Source organism: Heloderma suspectum, chromosome 1 (genome assembly GCF_057233095.1).
Source record: "Heloderma suspectum isolate Gila_16-S chromosome 1, 16-S_ref, whole genome shotgun sequence".
Taxonomy (NCBI): domain Eukaryota; kingdom Metazoa; phylum Chordata; class Lepidosauria; order Squamata; family Helodermatidae; genus Heloderma; species Heloderma suspectum.
In genome coordinates, this window is record NC_139458.1 from 85,349,984 (window position 1) to 85,368,952 (window position 18,969).

Here is an 18,969-nt window from a genome sequence, read left to right on the forward strand (position 1 = left end):
AAACTACTTCTTGTTTTCTGCTTTTAATTAGTCACACTGCAAAATCTCATTTCTTCAGCTTTCAGTCATTCTTGTTCTGCTTCTAGAATTACAGGCATATGACCTCAGCAAATGTACTTATAAGGCCAAGGTCTGCAAGCTTGCTGTAGCACAGAAAAAGTATTAGAGGAAGCACCGCAGCACAGCAAAAGTGTATAAAAGCATGCCAAATGGAATGACAATTTCTCTGTGGTTGTCTTTTTTTGCTGAGATACAGGAATGGCTGCCTTCTACACATTCCTGGTGCTGTGTGGCAGATGGCCAAGCTTGTCTCCCTTTAAACATCTTCTGTAGGACTACATACTCAAGATCACTTAATGGAGATTGATTACTCGTTAATACACATTTTAGCTCCCCTATTCTACTCTCAATCAGGATCATTAAAAAGCGGTCAAAGGATGGATTCTTTCCTCTTTCTAATGCAGGGAGTGAGTATGAATACGGAAGTCAGTGGGAGTAGTAGTGCTGGATTAATCTGAGTATAAAAGTGGAATTGTATGTGTGTGGCAAGAAAAGCTCTACATGCTCTTGTCCAGCTTTCCCCAACCTGTCTCTCTCTAGATTTTTACAGTCACAACTCCCAGCAAAGCTAATCCTTGGCCATACCAGCTGGGACTGATGGGAATTGAAGTCCAAAACATCTGGAGGGCACTAGGCTGGGGAAGCCTGGCTCTAGCCCATTCTCCACTTTTGAGATACCTCTCCATGCTAAGTTTTTCACCGTAATTTGGTCCCTCAAGTTTTAATAGTTTTGCTCCCTCCCCTCCACCTCCTGCAACTTTTAAAACAACTTGAGGGAAAACTACATGTTACACAGCAGCTACATGTAATGGAGTCTGGACAGCCCCTTCTCCACTGCAGTGCACACTAAAGAGGAGTCAGTTCGGCTCTGAGAAGGAACTGGAGATGAATGCTTAACCCTTTGGTTTCCAATCACATGATCACATACAAATATAAATATATATTATATATATATATATATATATATATATATATATATATATATATATATAAAATAACATGTTAAAATAGCAGTACATTTTTTTTAAGCCTGGGAAAATAACAGACAAAGCTCTTTGTCTGGAGCTGAAAAGATGATAATGTTGGGACCACGCAAATGTCCCTGGAGAAGGAATGCCATAAATGAGGTGTCACAACCTCATTGCACTTTGATCCATGCAGGGCTCCACGAGCAAGTGCTCCGCACCAGTAAAAATCACTCCAAAGGGCATACTTGGTGGTGGAGACACCCCCCTGATCACCTGGTGCCTTACCTCAGCTGGTGGTGGCAACTGGAAGAGAGCCTCTGAAGGTGACCTCATTATATGGGCAGGTTGATATGAGAGCAAGCATTCCTTCAGGTCTACAAACAGCCATTAGTAATGGAACATCCATGTTTGGAAATGATTCATTTCTTTTCTGAGTGCCAGGTGCTAGCACTGAATTATAGGGAAGGGCTTCTGCCTCCATGTGCTGTTTGCAGGTTTTCTGGCTGGTCAGTGTTAGGATTAGGAATTAGATCACTGGCTGGGGCATGCTGGGAGCTGTAGTCCAACACATCTGGAAGGCACCAAGTTGGGGAAGGCTGAACTTGATACACCTTTGGGTTTGTTTTTTAATATATTAATTCTTGGTGTATCAGAGTAAACAACCAAACACAATTACTGAAATCCAGATGGTACACACTGAACCTCTATGAGAGCAAGGGTCTCAAAATTAATTATAAATCTTAATGTTGAAGCTCTATGGATGTGTAGCTGACTTTGGCTTCAGTGTGACATACAAACAAATAGGGAAACACAAAACAGGGGAACAAATGGGTCAGGTTAGATTGTTTCTGTGGATGATCACCAAGAGCCTGTTATCAAGGACAGCCCCAACAAAAGAGCTGGTATAACACCATCTTAACAAATGTACTAGCACAGTCTTCCCCAACCTGGTGTCCTCCAGATGTCTTGGACTGCAACTCCCATCATCCCTAGTCTGGTGTGACTTACAGCAAAGTTGCTTTATACAGAGAAAGCATGGTAACAAAGCATTTAGTATTAGAAGAAATAAATGCAGGCTAGAGCCAGTTCAGAAGAAGCTCAAATCAACATTATTAGTGCTTTTATAGACATCATTGAAGAAGGCTACCTAACACTGTTTAACTACAAGGACCCCCTAAAGCTGGGTGTGTGGGTGAAAGTAAGCGAAGAAATGAGATATGGTTGCTTGCTTCCCTCAGGGAGAGAGTACATGTTGCCTGTTGCAGAGACAAAGAAGAAGAGGAAGGGGAGGGAACAGGAAAAAGGAACTGATCAAGTTACAGGACAACAAGGGGGATGAACGAGGCAAGCAGCTGTTGATACAACACTTTCTCTATCGCCTCCACCAGTGTCTGGAAGCATGCGGAGGTGTTCCTATTATTCAACACCTAGACAGCAGGTCCACTGGCTTGCTGGCTGGGGATGCTGGGAGTTATACCAGGCTGGGGAAGGCTGCACTAGTATAACTTTAACATTGTATGTGAAAGATGAATATTCTCTCTATTTATGTTCAGCTCCCAGTAAGCCAAGAAAGAGCTGCAGAAATGTTATATGTGCCCATAAATGTCCAATGACTATGCTACAAGCAGCGTTACTTACAGAAAAGATTACCTAGAACATACATAGATCCATCAGAAGTGGTGCCCTTCAAGCAAACTGTTATCACTGCTGCTGTACACAGGTAATTACACCATCTCCAGATGCTGATGGAGGATGAGGTAGGGGGAAAGATGACTAGCACATCAGGAAATTTACAGAGCAGCATGCTTATTATTTGGAGGAAATTCCTCCTTAGCTGGGGAGGAGCACACCTTTGTCTATATCACGTGCCATTATGGTTTATAAAGCCTGATTCTAATGCAGCTCAGCATCCCACACGGCAGCATCTCTTGAATTCACAGTTACTTGGAGCCCAAAGGGTGACAGTGCTGCTGGCTGAAGAGGTGGCGGGTGTTGTAAAATTTGGGTACGCTATCTACTTTTAAACCTGGTTTTGAGTTTGTGTGCAAGAATGTATGAAAGAGGACTGAAGCTGATGTGATCTGATCAATCCGATCCTTACTGTTTAGGAGACAGAGCCTGTTGTTGCTGCACCTGCCACAATCTTCCCATCGGGGACTCCAGTCCAATTCCAGTTTCACCTTTTATAATTGGTACAGATTCTTACAAAAAACATGTGCTTTTCATCAAGTCTGTTCGGAGGGTGTGGATGTGCAGAATAGTGTGTGTCCCTTTCAAACACTTATTAGGGGATATCCAATCCTTTACAGTTCACTGCTTCTGAGTACTTTAAATTTGGGGATGCACTGCTGAATTTTACACATTGGTGCCCTTCAAATTTTATACAGACATCTATGCCATGGTACAAAATGTAATGTGAGAATTGCCCTCAGTCCGTTTCCCTTAGAACAAACAACAATGAACCACGTCTACCGCTATAGTGGTAATTTGGAGGGGCAGGGTGAAGACTACTAGATTTTTGTTGTCTCTCCCTTTGCTTCTGGAATGCAGGGCAAGAATTGAAATTTAAAAACCTGAGCAAATAGGGACTGTGCTCTATGGACCAGAGATATTGGGAATAAGCAAATATTTATTTGACTAATGTACACATTCTACCTCTGGAATCAGAGCATCATATCTTTGAATACCACTCACTGGGGAACATTACACTCTGTAGGGCGAATTCTGAAAAGACTTGGTATGCCATGAGAATATTCCCATATAGCCCTATGTGCCATGTCAACAGTATAGTGGAATGTCATGGAAGCAGGAATTCTGGTAGAGGACCTGCATACTTAAAGTGTAGTGATGGTTGCCAGCTTCGATGGCTTTAAAAGGAACTGAGACAAATTCACAGATGATAAGGCTATCAATGACTACTAGTCATTATGGCTATATATGTATTAGCTCCTGTATTAGAGGCAGCATGTCTCTAAACACCAAGTGCTAAAGAACACAAGAGGGAGGGTGCTATTACATTCATGTCCTACATGTGGGCTTCCTATGGGCATCTGGTCGGCCACTGTAGGAACAGAATGCTGGACTAGATAGGCTTTTGGTCTGATCCAGCGTGGCCCTTCTTTCGTTTTTTATGAATGCACTGCAAATGGCTAGGGTGTAAGCAACCTAGGAAAGGATTAATTTACTTTGCTGTAAAATGCATTTTTTGATGGCTAGATCACTATTGCTATTAGTTTTCACTCCAAATTATTCCCCAAGCCCTTTAATGACTTAACTTATCTCAAATGTGAGTCCTTTGAGAACAGAAAACATGTGTCTTTGTTACAAGTGTGGTTACCCCTGCTGAGTCCATAGGCCAGGGCAGGCTATAAACTTAAACAAAGAAGAAAATAGAACAGTGGTGAAGAACAAATGGCCCAGTGGCAATGTTTTTATCTTTAGTCAAACTCATGGGAATAGAACTCCAGGAGAATGGCCAATGACAAGAAAATATGTAAAGGCGTGAAGGTTACTAAGGAGGGCAACAGACATATGTTCCTTATGAGCCTCAATTTTTGCAGGGAAAGACAATGTAGTTTACTGTGGTATAAACAAGTGGAAAATGGTATTTGGACTGGTTTGTTTTGACTTCAAAGACCACAATCCAACACAGAGCTTGGCATACTTAAGTCTATTGATTTCAGCAGGCTCACGCATGTCTCTGTCTTGGATTGTAGTCCAAATGTCTTTCCCTTTTTTTGTCACATTATGGAACTGAGTAAAAGAAAACAATAATTAAAAGCATTTGGAGATGCTTTGGGGAGCTTTTCACTATCAGGTGATGCAATGTAATTCTGTGATCAAATGCAAGCCCTACCAAAACCATATGCCTGTTTCTCAAAATCTCTACCCAATATTTCAAACCACAGCCAGATCTATCACTTCTGTTTTCTTATGGCTTACTCTCCCCTCTTGCTTGATCGTGACTGAAAGAATGTGGATGGTATTAACTGACTCCCCTCTGACCTTCACAGTGTTTCAGCTGGGCCTGGAACAAAAGCTAAACCAGTAAATATGAGACAGAAAGCTGGACAAGGACACTTCTGCCATTGCAAGAGGATGTTCTTATAGAATTGGAAGGGAATACAGGAATCATCCATTATAGCTTGAAATGGTAACCTCTATATCTAAACTGGGGTAGGGAACCTGTGGCGTGGACCCCAACTCCTACCATGGCTGACCACTGATCATACTGGCTGGGCTGATGGGAATCGGAGTCCAACAACATCTAGAGTGCTACAGGTTCCCCATCCCTGGTCTAAACAGATCGTCATTCTTAAAATGGAAAAAGTTCCATTGCAAAACTGTATAGTGGGATGTTTCTCCCTACTTTTTAAACTACATAGACTTTCTGCAGTAAGCATTTTAAAGGCGATGAATGCTGCTGTGTGTCTGTGTGTGTGGGGGGGGGGACACTGGAAAATGTGTCAGGAGGAAAGGGGCAAACCTTCATGTTTTCCCTAGCACTGACAGTCAGGACTCAGATTATAAAGCTAAAAATCCTAGTTATACAAAGAGAGTCTTTTCAGAGCTACCCATTTGAATTGACCATTAAGGACCCCACGTATAGTGTGATTTGCACAATAACTCTGCATGTGCTGGGTGCATTTACAGTATGACTGGGCAGGCAAGTTTGCTGAACTGTTCATCATGAGGACAAGATGGCAGCACAATTGTGTAAGCATTTCAAATATTCCAAGTGTAAGTTGAAGGTTGTTGTACAAACCCATAGTTTGTGCTTGTTACAAGCAACAGGTCAGTGCACTCACAGCAAAATCAAAGTCTGATGGTTGTGTGAGTTGGCTGTCTGCCTCATCATTAGAGAAGTAACACCGGGAGGTGGTGCATGTGTTTTGATTATTGTCTTCTGACGTGCTGTTTGCTTAGTGCGGTCAATGTTTATTTGTATAATGGTCATAAAGTGTGACTAATGTTTATGCATAATAGGCAGTGACTTAATGGAAAACACATGCCATAGCTGTTTTTGAAATACAGGAGGATGGAAGAACAAATCTTTCTAGTCTGAAGACACAAGAGGGCAAGAGAACATGGTGACAATGGCACAGTGGGGCAACGTCGGTCCTTCGGTCCTGTTCCACACAGCTTAGTCCACATTCAAACAACATGGCAGAAGAATGGCAAGGAAGTTGTGAGACCTCTGCATTCTTTTAATTTGGGCCAAACCACAGGTCCACATTCACATGAATTTCCCTCTGGTACAACCACCATGTGTCCTGGGAAGTGTGTATGAATCAAGCCATTATATTGGCCTTTTCCACCTGAATGGCAGTTGAAGCAGAAACACAGACATGATTGGCCCTGCTCCCATGGTTGCTTTACTGACACTTCCTCCTCAGCAATGTAGGATTGCAAGATAGGGAAGTGACTCCCACACTACCATGGATATGTGTGAAAGAAGAAAACCAACTGTATAATATAACCTAATATAGACATATGATCCCCACCAACTTAGATGGCTTTAAAAGGAGATTAGACAAATTAATGGAGGACAAGGCTATCAATGGCTACTAGTCAGGATGGTGATATGTTACTTCCAGTCTTGGAGGTAGTATGCCTCTCAGTTGCTGGGGAACATAGGTAGGAGTATAAGATTGCTCACTGATGATCTCATAGGACTGCAGTGGTTGCTTAAATGTGCATTCAGACACAGTGGGTGGTGCAATGTTAATGTGTTCTTTATACACACACACACACACTCCTATATAACCGCTATAAATAATTTCCTTGGCCCTGTTTATTTCAATACTATGCTTAAGCAATTAGGGGAGAAAGATGGAAACTGTAGATGGAGTACAAAAGGCACAGGTAATCTGAAAAGCAGTTGTTCAAAGAAAAACACTTAAATCAGCATGGACTAAGAAGTATTGAGTGATATTTATAGTAGATCATAGGCTCAAACTTCTATAATTGCCATTAAAACCATAAGTTGGGCATGGGGGAGGGAAGGAAGAGGAGAAAAAGAGCCAGGACAGAATGAGCTCTATTTGCTGATACAAAGGCAAGAGCTGGCTGAAGGCAGGCAGGAGCAGGTGAGAAAAACAGGCAATATGGCTAGAGTTGGAAGGTAATTGATTTGGCAAGCGTATGATTAATGAGCGATTATGCCATTACATAAAGAGGGACTAGACAGGATTTTGTTTACAAAAAGCAACAGAACAAAACATTTTATTTGGCACTAGGAGTGGCTGGAAAAAGGCGACGGAGGAAGAGAGAGGGTTAGTGCCCCAGCTGCATTAACCATTGCTGAAGAAGCAAACGAGAAAACCACAATTGGCTTTATTAATCCTTTATGTGCTACTTTTATTCCATGCAGACATACTCCATCTGCCTTAAAAGAAATGAAAAACCAGTATGGCTGATTCATTAGAGGAAGGAACAGCAAAATAGACTGGGTAGGACAATCCTTTAAGGCCACCTTAGCAACCCTAGCTGGCTTGTGCTGTAGAAAAAGCAGCATCTTAGAGCATCTGTACACGAGCCTAAAATCCCACATTTAAGATGGAGCTTTCTGCTTCCGTTTTAAATGCAGGTTCATGACAGACTCCCTTTACACGCGCTCCCTTCCCCCTCCTTTCCCCCCTTATCTGAGTCTTCCATACATTTCATTATGCAGCTGCTAGATGGAGCTGTGGTCTAGCTCCGCTTATTGTGGGTTTTCCTTTTTTCATGGAGGGAACTCAAGTGCTGTAATTTGATCGCTCATTATCTCTGATCTTTTTACACATGAAATAAAGGTCATTTAGTGCGGGAGACACTCTGGAGGTTAACAACATCATCTAAAGGACCTGCAAACTTCCGTGAGTAACCCATCTCAATAGCAGGATAAAAACTCCATGTGAAGATGCCCTTACTATTCAGGGTTGGGTTAACCATCATGCTAAGTACCCTACGAAAGAAGGCATCACTAGGCCCTTGCATGGGTTTCACTGGAATTTTTGAGTGGACCTGTTTTAATCTCTGCACTGCATTTCCTTTCAAATCACCTGCAGCCCAGCGTATAGTAGCAATTCTATCAATATAGAACAGGAAAGTGCTCCGTGGGGAGGGGGAATTCTGAAAAAAAATCACCTTCTGTGAATTGCAGCCCCTCTCCCATCTCAACAATTCACAGTGTGTGTGTGGGAGTGGGGGGAGCTTTGAACGAGGCAAAACAGTGATCTATTCAGTAAACATTGTCTCACTATGATTTTGCTCACTAAGGGCAGTAAACATTGTCTCACTATGATTTTGCTTTGTGACATCATTGGTTTTATACTGTAGTTTTAAACTTTTAGAAGTTTTATATTATGTTTTATCCTGCTGTATTTTATGGTTTTAATTGTTGTGAACTGCCCAGAGGGCTTCAGCTATTGGGCAGTATAGAAATGTAATAAAGGAAGGAAGGAATGTAGCTAGTTCTCTTCGCCTATGTGGTGTTATGAGGAAGCCTATTTCAAGTGAGGGCAATGTTTCCTGTCCTTATTTGATTTGACTTTGTAACATGTAGCCAAATCCAACTGCATGATGATGGGACATCACCATATTGCCTACTTAATCCATTGTTGGCTGGGGTCACCATAAGAAGTCATCCCTGGTTGTTGTTGTTGTTGTTTAAAAATGGCAATTAACCTGGAGAGTGGAGAAAGAAAAAGCTGAAAGAATAGGGAGCAAAGAGCACACTAAAGAGATAACGGAAGGGGACTTTTCATCTTTTCCTTTTACCCAATTTGTCTTATCAGGACTTCTTTGTAAGAGTGTAGTATATCTACATTTAGAAAGAAAAATCAAGGGTTCTACCATAGAGAGAAATTGGAGTTTTTCCTAACAATTTCTGCTACTCTTTCCCACCTCCTGTTAATATTTATAGCACTGTGTCTGAAAGGAGAGCAGATGGATCAGATTCTCCAAGGTACATAAGTATATTGAAGTTTATGACACAGAAGTAGCAAAGCCATATTGACCCAGTTCGCACATCATGGCCAATTCCCAGGTTGTTTAACCCAGGAATTGGCAGGGTCATGTGGCAACAAACACACAGCCTGCCTCCTGCACACTCACTGGTTCTGCTTTGAATCAGTCTGCTGAAACAAACCATGGACAATTGGGTTAACTCTCAGTTATTTAACCATGAAACAACCCACAGTTCCAGGTTCAGACTTAATGATAACAGCCCAGGAATGGGGTTGATTCAAAGTGGAAGTGATGAGTGCATGGAAGGCAGCACTCTCACTTGCTACTGCTCAGCCCTGACAACCCATGGTTTGTCATTAGATACAAACCAGGTAATTGTGTGGTTCTAGTGACTAGTGACAATCAGATTTGCTCCACTTGATCTTCCACAAACTAGCATCTCAGATAGATTGGGTGGAATTTCCTGGTGGGTTTCTTGCAGAGCATTCTGACAACAAGGGTCTCACAGGGCTCTTGTTGAAAACATCTCAAGCAAATTTTACCAAGTGTCCAGGTTTTCCTGTCAAAATGCATTCACTACTGAGATCTTCGACTTCTCCATTAGTCCTGCAGAAAGAGATTTATAAATCATGTGAAAAGAAACCTTGTATTGGATGGAAAAGGCTGTAATATTTTATTTCACACTTTCATGTATTTAGGGAGAGAAAAATGCACGAAGAGAGGCCAGAAAGTGCCTTTGATGATCAGTTTTGCTGATAACAGACCATCTGGGCTCACTTTGTGAACAGGTGGTAAGGGAGAGCCATGTTGACCTTGCTCAAGGCTCTTTGATCTTTCAGTCCATCCAGCATTGATCGATTAGCTAAGGGACCAAAGTGTAGAGGCCAGAGGTCACCAATTAACCTACAAACGTTGAAGTGATATTTTGCAAATGGTTGAGAGGTTTAAAGTACACTGCAGAACTAAAGTTTGATTGTGTATACCGAGTCCTGAAAATTCCACCACCGGAGAATTATATTTCTATATTTCTATTGTAAAAGTTCACACTTTCTAACTCATAGAAGCTGATCCCATCCCTCTTTGAACTTTATAGGGAAGCAGCAGGGCAACTGTAGAGGGTTGTCATTATTTCAGTCATAGGATCATCCTAGGCTATAAGGCCTGGCTTGCATTTCAGATCTCTTTGCTTATATGTGGCTCAGTGATATGGTCATTGGACCCGCTCCTCTGTCTGGGAAAAATGAGCTGAGTTTCACTGCATTCAATAAAGTGGTAATGGAAAATAGTGTTTTAATGGAAAACACTATTCTTATTCATTCATTATTTTTGTATAGAAATATATACCCTGCTTTCTTCCTCCAGAAAAGGAGTAGCTCAAACTGGCTTATGAAATATAAACAATAATGAATCACCCCAAAACTATCAACAGCAAGCTAAGAGTTGCTCCTCTCAGTGCTGGCTGAATCTCCCATGACCTTCATCCACATTGCTATTTCTGATCTGAGATCAGAAATAACAGTGGCGATTCCTTGAGGGGTGGGGCTTGTCCTCCAAGTCCTGCCCACTAGAGGAATGCAAGGAGGCTCATGGGCCAGATGCAGAACCTCTGGAGGCCGGCAGTTCCATATCCCTGGTCTACACCAATTGACAGTGACTCTCCAGGGTTGCAGACTATAATCTTAGCTTTAAACTAGGCTTGCCATGCCCAAATCCAGAAACTCTGCCTGTATCTCTCTAGGACGGAGGGTGCTTCCAGATGAAGGGCTCCTGGGATCACCAGTCCAAAGACATTATGTACCTATTTCACTCCCCTTCATAGATCACTGCCTTGTTGTGGCGAAGGGGCTTCCGTAACTCAGTGAAGCCATAAACTATGCCGTGCAGGGCCACCCAAGACGGACAGGTCATGGCAGAGAGTTCTGACAAAATGTGTTCCACTGGAGAAGGAAATGGCAACCCACTCCAGTATTCTTGCCAAGAAAACCCCATGGAATGTATCACAAGGCTAAAAGATATGACGCCGGAAGATGAGCCCTCAGGTTGGAAGGTGTCCAATATACTACTGGGGAAGAGCAGAGGGAATTTCCAAGTAGCGCCAGAAAGAGTGAAGTGGCTGGGCCAAAGCCAAAATGACACTCAGCTGTGGATGTGTCTGGTGGTGAAAAGAAAATCCGATGCTGTAAAGAACAATATTGTTTAGGAACCTGGAATGTCAGATCAATGAATCAAGGTAAGCTGGAGGTGGTCAAACATGAGATGGCAGGATTGAACATCGACATCTTGGGAATCAGAGAACTAAAATGGACAAGCATGGGCGAATTTAATTCAGGTGACCATCATATCTACTACTGTGGGCAAGAATCCCTTAGAAGAATTGGACTAGCACTCATAGTCAATAAAAGGGTGGGAAAAGCAGCACTGGGGTACAATCTCAAAAACGATTGAATGATCTCAGTACGAATCCAAGGCAAACCATTCAACATCACAGTAATTCAAGTCTATGCCCCAACGACTGAGGCCGAAGAAGCTGAGGTTGATCGGTTCTATAAAGGCCTACAACACCTTCTAGAACTTTTGTTGTTTATTCGTTCAGTCGCTTCTGACTCTTCGTGACTTCATGGACCAGCCCATGCCAGAGCTTCCTGTCGGCCGTCGCTACCCCCAGCTCCCCCAAGGTCGAGTCCGTCACCTCCAGAATTTCATCCATCCATCTTGCCCTTGGTCAGCCCCTCTTCCTTTTGCCTTCCACTTTCCCTAGCATGAGCATCTTCTCCACGGTATCCTGTCTTCTCATGATGTGGCCAAAGTACTTCAGTTTTGCCTTTAAGATCATTCCCTCAAGTGAGCAGTCTGGCTTTATTTCCTGGAGTATGGACTGGTTTGATCTTCTTACAGTCCAAGGCACTCTCAGAATTTTCCTCCAGCACCACAGTTCAAAAGCATCTATCTTCCTTCACTCAGCCTTCCTTATGGTCCAGCTCTCTCAGCCATAGGTTACTACGGGGAATACCATTGCTTTAACTATGCAGACCTTTGTTGTCAGTGTGATGTCTCTGCTCTTAACTATTTTATCAAGATTTGTCATTGCTCTCCTTCCAAGAAGTAAATGTCTTCTGATTTCCTGGCTGCAGTCAGCGTCTGCAGTAATCTTTGCGCCTAGAAAGACAAAGTCTATCACTGCCTTCATGTTTTCTCCCTCTATTTGTCAGTTATCAATCAAGCTGGTTGCCATAATCTTGGTTTTTTTGAGGTTTAACTGCAATCCAGCTTTTGCACTTTCTTCTTTCACCTTCGTCATGAGGTTCCTCAGCTCCTCCTCGCTTTCAGCCATCAAAGTGGTATCATCTGCATATTGGAGATTGTTAATGTTTCTTCAAGCGATTTTAACTCCAGCCTTGGCTTCATCAAGCCCAGCACGTCGCATGATGTGTTCATGAACACATTCTAGAACTAACCTAGTTCTAGAACACCTATCTAGAACACCTTCTAGAACTAACACCAAAAAAAGATGTCCTTTTCATCATAGGGGATTGGAATGCTAAAGTAGGAAGTCAAGAAATAACCAGGATAACAGGCAAGCATGGCCTTGGTGTACAAAATGAAGCAGGACAAAGGCTAATAGAGTTCTGTGAAGAGAACACGCTGATCTTAGCAAACTAGGGATGTACGAAAGTCACTTACCTTATGACGAAATTGATTCGCGGTGGGGGGGAGGCACTCTGTCCCTCCCCCCGAAATTCTGGCTGGGAGGGAGGCACTCCATCCCTCCCCCCAAAAATTCTGGTGGGGGGGAGGCGCCCCATCCCTCCCCCCCAAAGTTCTGGCCAGGGGGGAGGCACCCCGTCCCTCCCACCACAAATCCTGGCCGGCCGGGTCTGCAAAAGGCAGCGGCCGTAGCCACCACCGTTTGCGTCCCGGCAGTCAGCCGTGATAGGCTACGTAAATGTTTACATAGCCTATTACGGCTGAGTAAAAAAAAAACACACAACCACGCGTATGCAAATGACCGCGCCCATGGGTGCTGCCATTTGCGTACACGTGGTGTTTTTTTTTACTCAGCCGTGATAGGCTACGTAAACATTTACGTAGCCTATCACGGTATTTTTTAAAAATCTAGCCGTGATAGGCTACGTAAAGATTTACGTAAATCTTACGTATCAAAAATCACATTTTTGGGGTTTTTTTTTACTGGAAATGGTGGCGGCGGCAGCCGGTCAGAGGACCGGCCGCCACAGCCGAACCGCCGCCGAACCGCCACCAGAGCCGCCGCCACCAGGGAGATTTGCCCAAGGTAAGTCCTGTCCCGGGGGGGGGCGGGGGGGCAGACTGTTTCGCCACCGATTTCAGGGGGCCGAATGCGCTGGCATTCAGCCTCCCCGAGATTCATGGCGAAATTCTCTGACATCCCTATAGCAAACACTCTTTTCCAACAGCACAAAAGGCAACTCTACACATGGACATGACCAGATGGTCAATATCGAAATCAGATTGATTATGTACTTTGCAGCCAAAGATGGAGAAGCTCTATACAGTCAGTAAAAACAAGACCTGGAGCTGACTGTGGCTCAGATCATGAGCTTCTTGTTGCAAAATTTCGGCGTAAATTGAAGAACGTAGGGAAAACCACTAAAGCATTCAGGTATGACCTAAATCATGTCCCTTATGAATATACAGTGGAGGTGAGGAATAGATTTAAGGTATTAGACCTGATAGACAGAGTGCCTGAGGAACTATGGACAGGGGTCCGTAACATTGTTCAGGAGGCAGCAACTCAATCCATCCCAAAGAAAAAGAAATGCAAGAAAGCCAAGTGGCTGTCTGATGAGGCTTTACAAGTAGCTGAGGAAAGAAGGGAAGCGAAAAGCAAGGAAGAAAGGGGAAGATATATCCAACTGAATTCAGGGTTCCAGAGAATAGCAAGGAGAGACGAGAAAGCCTTCTTAAATGAACAATGCAAAGAAATCGAGGAAAACAATAGAATGGGAAAGACTAGAGATCTTTTCAAGAAAATCAGAGATCTCAAGGGAACGTTTTGTGCAAAGACAGGCATGATAAAGGACAAAGAAGGCAGGGACCTAACAGAAGCAGATGAGATTAAGAAGAGGTGGCAAGAATACACAGAAGAACTATACAGGAAAGGTCTTAATGTCCCTGATAGCCATGATAGTGCGGTCACTGAACTTGAGCCGGACATCCTAGAGAGGGAAGTCAAGTGGGCCTTAGGAAGCATTACTAACAACAAAGCTAGTGGAGATGACAGTCTTCCAGCTGAGCTATTTAAAATCCTAAAAGATGATGCTGTTAAAGTGCTGCACTCAATATGCCAACAAATTTGGAACACTCAACAGTGGCCACAAGACTGGAAAAGGTCAGTTTACATTCCAATCCCAAAGAAGGGCAATGCCAAAGAGTATTCAAACTACTGTACAATTGCGCTCATTTCACATGCCAGCAAGGTGATGCTCAAAATCCTACAAGCTAGGCTTCCGCAGTATGTGAACCGAGAACTACCGGAAGTACACGGTGTGTTCCGAAGAGGCAGAGGAACTAGAGGTCAAATCGCCAACATTCGCTGCATCATGGAGAAAGCAAGAGAATTCCAGAAAAACGTCTATTTCTGCTTCATTGACTACGCTAAAGCCTTTGATTGTGTGGATCACAACAAACTGTGGCAAATTCTTAAAGTGATGGGAGTACCAGACCACCTTACCTGTCTCCTGAGAAACCTGTACGAAGGTCAAGAAGCAACAGTAAGAACCAGACATGGAACAACCGATTGGTTCAAAATTGGGAAAGGAGTACGACAAGGCTGCATATTGTCACCCTGCTTATTTAACTTATATGCAGAGTACATCATGAGAAATGCCGGGTTGGATGAATCAGAGGTCGGAATTAAGATTGCTGGGAGAATTATCAACAACCTCCGATATGCAGACGATACCACCCTAGTGGCAGAAAGCGAAGAGGATCTCAAGAGCCTCTTGTTGAGGGTGAAAGAGGAGAGTGCAAAAGCTGGTTTGAAACTCAACATTAAAAAAACGAAGATCATGGCATCTGGCCCCATCACTTCCTGGCATATAGAAGGGGAAGAAATGGAAGCAGTGACAGATTTTACTTTCTTGGGCTCCAAGATCACCGCAGACGGTGACTGTAGCCATGGAATTAAAAGACGCTTGCTCCTTGGGAGGAAAGCTATGGCCAACCTAGACAGCATAGTAAGAAGCAGAGACATCACCTTGCCGACAAAGGTCCGTCTAATCAAAGCTATGGTTTTCCCAGTAGTAATGTATGGCTGTGAGAGCTGGACTATAAGGAAGGCTGAGCGCCGAAGAATTGATGCTTTCGAACTGTGGTGCTGGAGAAGACTCTTACGAGTGCCCTGGACTGCAAGGAGGTCAAATCAGTCCATCCTAAAGGAAATCAACCCTGAGTGCTCATTGGAAGGACAGATAATGAAGCTGAAGCTCCAATATTTTGGCCACCTAATGCGAAGAGAAAACTCCCTGGAAAAGACCCTGATGCTGGGAAAGACTGAAGGCAAAAGGAGAAGGGGACGGCAGAGGATGAGATGGCTAGATAGCATCACGGATGCAATGAATATGAACTTGAGCACGCTCCGGGAGAGAGCGCAGGACAGGAAGGCCTGGCGTGCTATGGTCCATGGGGTCACGAAGAGTCGGACACGACTGAACGACTGAACAACAACAACAATTCAACCTACCTCAGTCTTAGGAAGGCTCCACCTGCCTCAGGAGTCTATCCCTCCCTGGAACTTCACACGCCACCTTCGGGTGTCCCATGCCCTTCCACGAAGACACACCTTGGAATCCGAGAACTGCTGCTTTAACAGAATCTCAGCGGGAATACAGCCATGTAATATATGGTTTAGACTACAAATGCCCTGGGTGCTACATGCACTATATAAACAGCACTCTCCAAGGCCAGCCCAAGACATTTTCTGCTGCCAAAGGTGGAACAGCTTCAGTGGGTGGTATAGAAATGAAATAAATAAATAAACAAACAAACAAACAGCAAATGAAGTTCCTCTGCAAATCAAGGCTAGCCAAGTTATTCTGGTACCTGAGGCAAAAAAGATTCCCTACAAGGGCCTCTCCATGGGAGTTAAAATACAACAATTTGCTGCCCTTTTATGACCTCGAAAACGGGCTGCCTCTTTTTGACTATTGGGCTGGCCCAATAGATTTCGTTACACAGCTAGTTCATTGTAATTTATTGTTTAAAATTTTAATGATTAATATAACAATGGATGTTTGGGTTGCACCAGTATAGTCCAGAGTCTATAGTCCAAAAGTATCAGCCTGGTTAGCATCTTCTATGTGTACATCTGGTGTACAGCGCTGTCTGACAAATACCTAGCTTATAAATCTCATGTGTGTGTGTGTGTGTTTTATCATGCACGATAATATTTTTGTTAAGGTATTTATTTATTTATTATTACATTTATATCCTCCTTTCTTCCTCTTTAAGAAACCCAAGGCAGCGTACATAATCCTCCTCCTCCCCATTTTATCCTCACAACAACAACCTTGTGAGGTAGGTTGGGCTGAGAGTCTGTGTCTGGTCCAAAGTCACTCAGTGAGCTTCCATGACCAAGTGAGTGGGGACTAGAACCTGGATCTCCCAGCTCCCAGTCCAACACTCTAGCCACTACACCATGCTTACTCCCATGCAAGTGTTTGCAGGATTACTTCCTAAACAATCTGGACTGGCTGGTAACCGCCCCCTCCCCCCCACACACACACATTTCCTGCTCCAATACCGGTCTTCAAGGTGCCACGTGATTCTTTGTTGCTTTTGCTGCAATAGACTAACACAGCTACCCTCTGGAGAACTTTCATTGTGTATATGGAGTTCTGGCAATTACAGCATCGGGGAAATATATTTCTATAACAGTCTGAAAAGACAGTGGTGTAGATTTTCTAAGTGTTAGGGAAGTGTACAGTTTGAAGGGGAGGAGGGAGCTTGCCAGCTCCAGATTGAGAGACTGCTGATAGCTTGAAGAGTCGTAGAGTAGCAGGGACACCTTCACGGTGCTCAAATGTTCCATCCCCCTGGTCTTCTCTCCAGACTACTTTAGCGAGTGCGGTTCTAGTTGTGTGCCCACATACAAAAGAGAATGGTAGGCAAATGCACTGTTGGTGCGACTGCTGCTTCATCATGTGTCTCAGCGTGCCTCCAGACAGCACTTTTATCCTACAATCACCTTGCCTCAAACAAGGGATTTTTGGTGGGTCTATGTGTAACCTTCCTGTGTTTTGCCACTGCTGCTTACAAAGGAAAATTCTATTAAGGAGGAAAAGTGGAATAGGTGGTTGTTGTTGTTGTTCAGTCATTAAGTCGTGTCCGACTCTTCGTGACCCCATGGACCATAGCACGCCAGGCCTTCCTGTCCTCCGCTCTCTCCCGGAGTGTGCTCAAGTTCATATTCATTGCATCAGTGATGCTATCTAGCCATCCCATCCTCTGCCGTCCCCTTATCCTTTCGCCTTCAATCTTTCCCAGCATCAGAGCCTTTTCCAGTGACTTTTCTCTTCGCATTAGCTGGCCAAAATATTTGAGCTTCAGCTTCAGTATCTGTCCTTCCAATGAGCACTCAGGGTTGATTTCCTTTAGGATTGACTGATCTGACCTCCTTGCAGTCCAGGGGACTCATAAGAGTCTTCTCCAGCACCACAGTTCGAAAGCATCAATTCTTCGGCACTCAGCCTTCCTTATAGTCCAGCTCTCACAGCCTTACGTTACTACTGCGAAAACCATATCTTTGAAGACGGACCTTTGTCGGCAAGGTGATGTCTCTGCTTCTTACTGTACTGTCTAGGTTGGCCATAGCTTTCCTCCCAAGGAGCAAGCGTCTTTTAATTTCATGGCTACAGTCACCATCTGCGGTGATCTTGGAGCCCAAGAAAATAAAATCTGTCACTGCTTCCATTTCTTCCCCTTCTATATGCCAGGGAGTGATGGGGCCAGATGCCATGATCTTCGTTTTTTTAATGTTGAGTTTCAAACCAGCTTTTACACTTTCCACTTTCACCCTCAACAAGAGGCTCTTTAGATCCTCTTCACTTTCTGCCATTAGGGTGGTATCATCTGCGTATCTGAGGTTGTTGATAATTCTCCCGGAAATCTTAATTCTGACCTGTGATTCATCCAACCTGGCGTTTCTCATGATGTACTCTGCATATCAGTTAAATAAGCAGGGCGACAATATGCAGCCTTGTCGTACTCCTTTCCCAATTTTGAACGATTTGGTTGTTCCATGTCTGGTTCTTACTGTTGCTTCTTGACCCTCGTACAGGTTTCTCAGGAGACAGGTAAGTTGGTCTGGTACTCCCATCTCTTCAAGAATATGCCACAGGTTGTTGTGATCCACACAATCAAAGGCTTTAGCGTAGTCAATGAAGCAGAAATAGACGTTTTTCTGGAATTCTCTTGCTTTCTCCATGATCCAGCGAATGTTGGTGATTTGACCTCTAGTTCCTCTGCCTCTTCGGAACCCAGCTTGTACTTCTGGTAGTTCTTGGTTCACATACTGCGGAAGCCTAGCTTGTAGGATTTTGAGCATAACCTTGCTGGCATGTGAAATGAGTGCAATTGTACGGTAGTTTGAACACTCTTTGGCATTGCCCTTCTTTGGGATTGGAATGTAAACTGACCTTTTCCAGTCTTGTGGCCACTGTTGAGTGTTCCAAATTTGTTGGCTTATTGAGTGCAGCACTTTAACAGCATCATCTTTTAGGATCTTAAATAGCTCAGCTGGAATACTGTCATCTCTGCTAATGCTTCCTAAGGCCCACTTGACTTCCCTCTCTAGGATGTACAGCTCAAGTTCAGTGACTGCACTATCATGGCTATCAGGGACATTAAGACCTTCCTGTATAGTTCTTCTGTATATTCTTTCCACCTCTTCTTAATCTCATCTGCTTCTGTTAGGTCCCTGCCTTCTTTGTCCTTTATCATGCCTGTCTTTGCA

At 43.7% G+C, this 18,969-nt stretch overlaps 1 protein-coding gene across 3 annotated transcripts in view; it reads right to left on the bottom strand.

The window, feature by feature from the left end:
• The window catches only part of TSPAN18 (tetraspanin 18), a 414,388-nt gene that overhangs the window by 315,259 nt on the left and 80,160 nt on the right, over positions 1–18,969 (bottom strand). Inside the window, exon 5 of one of the 3 annotated variants that reach the window (XM_084850854.1) lies at positions 1,076–9,584. The exons of the other annotated variants lie outside the window; for them this stretch is intronic. The gene's annotated coding sequence lies outside the window, so the exon portion shown is untranslated. Of the gene's footprint in view, positions 1–1,075; positions 9,585–18,969 lie in introns of those variants that run through there. 3 annotated transcript variants of the gene reach the window in all.